Source organism: Gekko japonicus, unplaced genomic scaffold (genome assembly GCF_001447785.1).
Source record: "Gekko japonicus isolate JY-2015 unplaced genomic scaffold, Gekko_japonicus_V1.1 scaffold2024, whole genome shotgun sequence".
NCBI lineage: Eukaryota > Metazoa > Chordata > Lepidosauria > Squamata > Gekkonidae > Gekko > Gekko japonicus.
The window spans coordinates 110,951-119,818 of NW_015163149.1; the positions used below are offsets into that span (position 1 = coordinate 110,951).

The 8,868-nt window shown below is 52.7% G+C and overlaps 1 protein-coding gene across 1 annotated transcript in view; it reads right to left on the reverse strand.

Annotated features, from left to right (window-relative positions):
• The window catches only part of LOC107106821 (CLOCK-interacting pacemaker-like), a 29,101-nt gene extending 21,266 nt beyond the window's left edge, over window positions 1–7,835 (reverse strand). Inside the window, exon 1 of the mRNA XM_015407033.1 lies at window positions 7,781–7,835. The gene's annotated coding sequence lies outside the window, so the exon portion shown is untranslated. The remainder of the gene's footprint in view (window positions 1–7,780) is intronic.
• Window positions 7,836–8,868: the final 1,033 nt, after the last annotated feature.

Here is an 8,868-nt window from a genome sequence, read left to right on the forward strand (position 1 = left end):
GTGGCCAAGGGCCCAGATTAAAATGTGGAATTTGCTGACAGGGAATGGCACAATGTCCACAGCCAGAGACACCTTTAAAAGGGGATTAGATCATTTCATGGAGGAAGAGAGAGATTTATCAGTGGCTACTAGCCACGGTGACTGAGGGGAACCTCCACATTCGAAGGCAGTCAGCCTCTGAACCCAAAAGCCAGAAGGCAGTATCAGGGAAAGGCCTCGGCCTCTGTGTCCTGTTCGCCCTCCGGAATAACTGGTTGGCCCCTGTGTGAGACAGGAGGCTGGACTAGATGGACCCTCACTGGTCTGATCCAGCAGGGGGGTTCTTCTTATCAGGGGAAGGCCTCGGCCTCTCTCTGCCCTGTTGTTGACCCTCCAGAGAAACTGGTTGCCCACTGCGTGAGACAGGATGCCCGACTAGATAAACCTCCATGTTCAGAGGCAGTCAACCTCTGAATCCCAGTGCCAGGAGGCAACATCAGGTGAAGGCCTTGGCCTCTCTGCCCTGCTGTTGGTCCTCCAGAGGAACTGGCTGGCCCCTGTGTGAGGCAGGATGCTGGACTAGATGGGCCCTCCCTGGTCTGATCCAGCAGGGCTCTTCCGAAAAACTTATGATTTTACCAGCCATGTTTAACTGGTTGCAAAGGAGAGGCTTGGGGGGGGGGAAGGGTACTTTATGTAGGGGATGCCTGCCACCGGCAAATGGTGGGCCCCCTCTCAAAGATGGACAAGATAAACAACTGCCGGACCCCCGGAATCAGAGAGTCCGGCCTTGCTGACAACCTTGGATTATGTCTACAGCAACTTCCATCCCATTCCACTCCCCCCACCAACTGAACAGTCCTCCTGGGTTGGCGTTTTGCTGCATTTACTAATAACAAGGAAGGGTCATTTGTAGAGCTTTCTAGGTAAAGGCTTCCCTTGCTCGAAAGCCAGTCGAATTCGACTCTAGGGTTGCGGTGCTCATCTCCGTTTCCAAGCCGAAGAGCCAGCGCTGTCCGAAGACTTCTCTGCGGTCATTGGCCGGCGTGACTAAACATCGGGGCACACGGAACGCTGTTCCCTTCCCACCGAAGCGGTACCTATTTATCTACTTGCAATGTCTTGCTTTCGAACTACTAGGTTGGCAGGAGCTGGGGTCGGAGATGGGTGCTTACGCAGTACCAGGATCTCGAACTGGCGAGCTACAGACCTTCTGGTCTTAACCCTTGAGCCACCACTTTCTAGTTCCCAACTATTCCCGGAGCAAGAAAAGGGTTTCAACTTCCACGGCCTTGGGCTAAAGCCCAAGGAAGGGCCAGAGTTTATTCCAGGCCCAGTGCAGATGTGCAGTTCTGGCCTGGCAAAATATGCACTAATTCCTCGTTACACCTCAGCGGAATTGAAAAATTCAGGAATGAGAACATCACCCTGTATACGCAGCATTCAGGCCTGCTTGCGGGGAGGGGGGGGATATAAACTTGTTAAATAAATAAATAAAAATTACAGGGGTGGTCGCAATTATCTGGCACGTTCCGATGAGCAAGATAACTTTCCAGTCCTTACGGTGCCCGCCCTTCTCTAAAAAGGTGCGTTGAAACTATTTCAGTTTAGCAGACGGGAAACTGAGGCAGAGAAGACTTGCCAAGCCACGGTGAGAAACTCGGGCAACCGCAGGAGTAAGACCTGAACCCACGGCATCTAGCTGCACGACAAAAAAAATAAAGTTTCGTAGGGTCGCTGTGTCAGCCTGCACTAGAACAGCTAGGTTCCGGTCCAGCAGCATCTTCGAGACCAATGATATTTTCAGCGTCTGAGCGTTTCGAAAGTCAACGCCCCTTAGTCAGAGAAATAAAGAAAATACTCACTTGCCTGTCCTCTTCACATGGTTTTATCATCCCCCTTCCTGTCCAGTTCAGAGCAGCTGGGCATTCCGGTTGGCAGCGCCGGTCATTTCGTGGAATGCGGCCACGTTCCACTACTAAAGCCCTATATGGTTTTGGGCCTGCCTACTTGAAGGACCACCTTTCCCCGCATGCTCCCCAGAGAGCACTGAGATCGGGGTCTCAAAAGTGCCTGACCCGCCCTGGACCGAAGGACGCCAAACTGGCCTCTACTAGGTCCAGGGCCTTCTCGGTGGCGGCTCCACACAGGTGGAACGAGCTCCCAGAAGACATCAGGGCCCTGCGGGACCTTTTACAGTTCCGCAGGGCCTGCGAGACGGAGCTCTTCCCCCAGGCCTTCGATGAGGAGCCACTGCCAACAATGCTGAATTGGGATAAGGCCCTTTATGACAACAGTAACTGCCTGTGATGTCAACAGTAACCTCTTCTGGCCATACATCCTGTTAGATTTGCTACACCGTGGCCTATAGCTAGCACCACTAGCACTTCAACTGTATTTATTTGTGAATTGCGACTTGCAATGTATTTGAATTTTATGATGTGTTTTGTATGCACTGAATTTGTGTTTTATTGTATTTTAACTTTTAATCTAAGCCGCCCTGAGCCCGCTTTGGCGGGAAGGTCGGGATACAAATTGAATCAAATAAATAAATACTCCATGCAAGGACAGACGATCCAAACAGACAGAGTTCCTCCAACAGACCAGCGCTCGGGCCCTAGTCACTGGCTGACTTCCACAAACAAGAGAAGCTTCCAGAAAGGTTTCACACACAGACGCTGCCTGGAAGCTATTCATGCTGAAAGCATCTAGGGCAGGGGTGTCGAACATAAGGGCTGGGGGCCGGAACTGGCCCACCCAGGGCTCCTACCTGGCCTGCAAGCAACTGGTATGTACGGAAATGTAAGGTAAGGTAAAGTAAAGGTTCCCTTGCTCGAAAGCCAGTTGAACCCAACTCTAGGGTTGCAGTGCTCATCTCTGTTTCAAAGCCGAAGAGCCAGCGCTGTCCGAAGACGTTTCCGTGGTCATGTGGCCGGCATGACTAAACACCGAGGTGCACGGAACGCTGTTACCTTCCCACCGAAGTGGTACCTTTTTATCTACTTGCAATGTCTTGCTTTCAAACTGCTAGGTTGGCAGGAGCTGGAACTAGAGACGGGAGCTCACTCCATCATGCGGCACCCGGGTCTCGAACTGCTGAACTGCCGACCTTCCACAGCCAGCAGTTCAGCGTCTTAACCACTTGAGCCACCGCAGCTCCTAAATGTAAGGTACTCCCCGTTTTATGGAAAAAAACAAGTCTTGCATAAGATTAGATAAATTTATTGGGGCTTTTGTAAGTTCCACCGCAAACAGATTGCTTTCACTGCCAGGAATCGATTGCTTTTGTTTGCATTTTGAGTAAAAAATATTATTGTAAACCGGGTTTGTCCTTTGTAATGTTTAGATCTCTGGTAGCTGGCATTACATTTCACGGCACACGTGGCCCGGCCCGACAAAGCGACGTTTATGTCAGATCCAGCCCTTGTAACAAATGATTTCGACACCTTTGCTGTAGGGAGAAAAACCAGCTACGGAGAGAGCTGGTCACGGGAACAAGGTCCTTGGAGCAGCTGCGGTGGAGCTGGGAGGGAAATGCCAAGGGAAAGTTTAACTTGCAGGGCTACCGCCACGTTGTCCGAGGGCTCGCACTAATCTGGTCTCCAGCCCGTGGCTTTGAGGACCCGGGGAATTTGTCCCGGTTTGCAGGGAAGGGAAACGTCTGCCTCGTTCCCACAACTTTCTCCTTCGCCTGTCCCGCCTTTCGTTTCCTCACTGGCATCCTCCTGCTCATCCCTGCCCTAAAGGCGCTCGCTGGCACAACTGGTTCCACCGTGCAACACTCACATGGCCCTAGCTCCCCAGAGCGCAGATGGCACGCCACCCGGGCAGGAGCCTCTCAAGGCGTTTCGGGGTGGGCGGGTCAGTGGCCAATGGGCACAGCCAGGGTGTCGCAGCATCAGGATCTGTGCCATGCCTGTGGTGAAAGGGCCGCGGCGGGCCCCGCAAGACGAAGGATGTGCGATTGACTTTCACTCCCTCGAAAGACCAGTCCGTGAAGCTCAACAGAGACAGCTCTGTCGGGGTGAAATTCTGAACCGGCCCAGCACCGACGACTTATTTATTATTTCTTCATTTAATTCGGCTCATAGCCTGCCCTCCCCGCCAAGGCTTACATAAATTTTCATAGAAACACATTTAAAACCTCTTATAAACAAAACATAAAATAGCAATTATTTCAAAGACTCCCAACGCACTGGAACATGTTGATCAAAATGAGAGCAAGTTATTTTAAAAACAACTTAGGTAACTGCACGTTCCGATGACGTTCACACCATCTCAGATCACCCAACTTATTGTGCGGCGGCAAGGTGGTAAGCCAAGGTACAGGCCGGAGATGAAGATGGTGATGCCAGGGCACAGGGACACTCCGCAGTGTATCGTGCGGCTCCTAATCGAAAGCCTGGTGGAAGAGCTCTGTCTTTCAGGCCCTGCGGAACTGTAAAAAGGTCCCACAGGGTCCTGATCACTTCTAGGAGTTCATTCCACCAGTGTGGAGCCGCCACTGAGAAGGCCCTGGCCCTGGTTGTTGCCAGCCTGGCATCTTTTGGGCCTGGAAGGGCCAGCTGATTCTGCATCCCTGAACACAGTGCTCTCCGGAGAACATGTGGGGAAAGGCGGTCCCTTAGGTATGCCGGACCCTGACCATCTAGGGCTTTAAAGGTTAAAACCAGAATCTTGAAACGAATCCAGTATGCTATTGGCAGCCTTCAGTGCAGGCTGGATGTGCTCCCGCATAGGGAGACCTGTCAGCACCCTGGCCGCAGCCATTCTGCACTAGCTGCAGCTTCCTGATTTGAGACAAGGGCAGCTCCGTGTAGAGAGCGGTACAGTAGTCTAACCTCAAAGTGACCATTGCGTGGATCACTGTGGCCAAGTCGTTGCACTCGAGGAAGGGAACCAGCTGCCTAATCAGCCGAAGATTATAAAAGGCCAACTTGGCAGTGGCTGCTACCCGGACTTCCAATGTTAAGGAGGCATCCAAGAGCACTCTCAAGCTCCTAACCTCTAACGCTGCCACCAGCTGTGCCCCATCGAAGGTCAGGAGTGGGATCCCTACCCCCGGACCGCCCCGACTCAGGCACAGGACCTCCGTCTTCGTCGGATTCGATTTCAGTCGGCTCAGCCTAAGCCAACCAGCCATGGCCTGCGACGCCCGGTCCAGATCTTCCGGTGCAGAGTCATACTGGCCGCCCAACGTACTAGTGAAACCCAAGCCCATGCCTCTGGGCCATCTGGGCAAGGGGGCACATACAGATGTTAAACAACATCTGGGAAAGTACCGCCCCTTGGGGCACTTCATAGATCAACATGCAAACACGTGTGAATGGGCCATCCCAGGAAGAACATCCCTCTCCTTACCTCTAACACAATTCATAAGAACACAAGAGAGAAGCCAGTGTTGGATCAGGCCAATGGCCCATCCAGTCCAACACTCTGTGTCACACAGTGGCCAGAAATACCAGGTGCCATCAGGAGGTCCAGCAGTGGGGCCAGGACACTAGAAGCCCTCCCACTGTTGCCCCCCCCAAGCACCAAGAATACAGTGCATCACCTGCCCCAGCCTGTGAGTTCCTAATTATACCTTGTGGCTAATAATTGTGGCTAATTCTTTGTAGTGCTGAACTGTCACATGTTCAGCAGCGGTGCATTACATAAAGACTGCAAGCGTGCTTATCCCGGGGCCTACTCAAGACCAAATATTACAGAAACCCTACATGTTTACCCCAAAGCTCAGCACTCCCTAGCAAATTTGCCAAAACCCAAACTCCACCTGCAAACAGAGTTCCCCAGAAGCGCCCCCCCCCCGCCCAGCCTCTACACCACCCTCTTTCCCCACAGCTCCCCTTCAAACTGGCAGCCTTTAAACAGAACATGCTGGGGAAACTCAGCGCTGGGGTTTAGAATGAAAACAAGACGCAGACTGTTCCCGTACAGAACCTGTGAAGATTGTCAAGCGACCAAACACACGGGACCCAGAGGGACCCCTGGCTCTCTGAAAACTCACAGGAATGGGCACCCAAGTCTCACACCAGGGAGAAGCGGCCAAGGACACCCGCCCAATGAACAACACAAAACACCCCTGAAATACAGATGCTAGCATACAACACAAACATAGGACGAGAGCCGCATCCCAAATGCTTGAAAGGGTTAGAAATAGAAAGGTTAAAGCACAAATAGTGAGACCTCAATGGTGAGACCTCATTTGGAATACTGTGTGCAGTTCTGATCACCACACCTTACAAAGGATATTATAGCTTTGGAAAAAGTGCAGAAAGGGGCAACTCGAATGATAAAAGGGTTGGAACACTTTCCCTATGAGGAAAGGTTAAGGCGCTGGGGGCTCTTTAGCTTGGAGAAACGACGACTGAGGGGTGACATGATCGAGGTTCATAAGATTATGCATGGGAAAGAGCAGGTAGAGAAAGAGGTACTTTTCTCCCTTTCTCACAATACAAGAACTCCTGGGCACTCCATGAAATTGCTGAGCGGTCGGGTTAGAACGGATAAAAGGAAGTACTTCTTCACCCAAAGAGTGATTGACACGTGGAATTCACTGCCACAGGAAGTGGTGGCGGCTACAAGCATGGACGGCTTCAAGAGGGAATTAGATAAGCATATGGAGCAGAGGTCCATCAGTGGCTATTAGCCACAAGGTATAGCTAGGGGCTCTAGGGCAAGTGGTGCTCTGTCTTTTTGGTGCTTGGGGGGGCCAACAGTGGGAGGGCTTCTAATGTCCTGGCCCCACTGGTGGACCTCCTGATGGCACTGGTATTTCTGGCCACTGTGTGACACAGAGTGTTGGACTGGATGGGCCTTTGGCCTGATCCAACATTGGCATCTCTTATGTTCTTATGTTCACTTGGGGTTCTTCAGCTTGGAGAAACGACGGCTGAGGGGTGACCTGATCGAGGTTTACAAGATGATGTATGGGACATAGCAGGTCGAGAAAGAAGTCCTTTTCTCCCTTTCTCACAATACAAGAACTCCTTGTGGGCACTCCGTGAAATTGCTGAGCAGGAAGTCCTTCTTCACCCAAAGAGTGATTAACACTTGGAATTCACTGCCACAGGAGGTGGTGGCAGCTACAAGCATGGACAGCTTCAAGAGGGAATTGGATAAACATCTGGAGCAGAGGTCCATCAGTGGCCCCTATTAGCCACAAGGTATAGGTAGGAACTCTGGGTCTGGGGCAAGGGATGCTCTGTATTCTTGGTGCTTGGGGGGGCACAGTGGGAGGGCTTCTAGTGTCCTGGCCCCACTGCTGGACCTCCTGATGGCACCTGGAATTTTTGGGCACTGTGTGCAAAGGATCTACACAGACTCGGATGCGAATCTTCCCCATCACACATGAAGCTGCCTCATACCGGGCCGTCAAGGTCGGTATCGTCTATTCAGACCAGCAGCGTCTCCCCACAGTCTCAAAGATTTTTCCCATCTCCTCCTGCCTGGTCCTTTTTACGTGGAGATGCCGGGGATTGAACCTGGGGCCTTCTATGTGCCAAGCAGAGGCGCTACCACTGAGCCACGGCCCCTCCCGCTCTCCAGTACCTCTCCAGGTTGACCAAATGGAAAGCGGCCAAGCAGAGCAGGGTCTCTAATCCCAGTGGAGAAAAACCCAGGTAGGGAGGGGCAGGCTGGACCTTCTGCTGACCAGGGCAGTACCTGGAGGGCTGCCTGTGTCCAAGAGCGAGCCAGGCCCCGGTGGTCCCTCAGGTCGGGCCCGAACAGTGTCGGTATTAGGTAACGATGGGCACAAGCTCACCTGTGGCCTCCTCCCGTACCCAACCTGAGCACCCACCTGTGCGATATCACTGCGCTGCCTGGGTCCGAGCTGGCGTCCTCAGCCCGTGGACAGGTACAGAACCAACACCTGTGCCTCTGCCGGCAGAACTCTGGCCGACTTCCCTGGCAGTCAGGGATCCCCTCTTGCCATCTTTGGCCTCTTCCTGGGGACCCAGCTTTGTGTCCCGTACAGACCCTGAGCACCAGGAACAGCACAGCATCGCCCTTGTCCGGGGCACACCAGGGAGGCCAAACAAGAAACCACAGGACAGAGACCAATCAAGAAAACATTAACAGGAGAAAGGCTGCATCTGCTTGGGCAGGTGACCGTTGGGGTGGAACGAACAGGGCTGAGGAATGGATGTGTAACCCCCCCCCACACACACACACCACATGCTGATGAAGCAAAGTTGGAGGCGAGGCAATCAGTGTTCCCTCTAAGCTGAGTTAGTGTGAGCAGTTTTTTAGCCTCCGACTCACAGACTTCTGCCTTGGCTCAGCAAACGAATCTACGCCGCGGCCCCATTGCTGGCTCACAACTGTAATGCCAGTGGCTCACAAAGTAGACTCTTCGCTCCCAAGACGCCACAGCCGAGAAGGGAGCATAGGATGTGTTCCCTCTAAGCTGAGTGAGTGTGAGCTAGCTCACAGTTCTTTAGCCTCCGGCTCACACAGTATTGTCTTAGCTCAGGAAGGATGGGGCTCCCGAGCAAACTAATTGATGCAGCAGCCCCATCGCTGGCTCACAACTGTAATGCATCAGGAGCTCACAAAGTAGACTCTTCGCTCCCAAGACGCCACAGCCGAGAGGGAGGATAGGATGCGACCCCCGCCCCCTCGCCCTTCCCCAAACCCTGGAGCCTCAGCAGGCCAACCCTGGGCAATGTTCCCTCTAAGCTGTAGAGTATTGTGAGCAAAAATTCTACTTCGTGAGCTACTGGCATTAAAGTTGTGAGCAAGCAATTTGGCTGCTGCATAAATTAGTTTGCTCCGGAGCTAAGACAAAAAGATGTGAGCCAGAGGCTAAAAAACTGTGAGCTAGCTCACACTAACTCAGCTTAGAGGGAACACTGACCCTGGGCAGGCAGCGGCCGGACCCCCTCC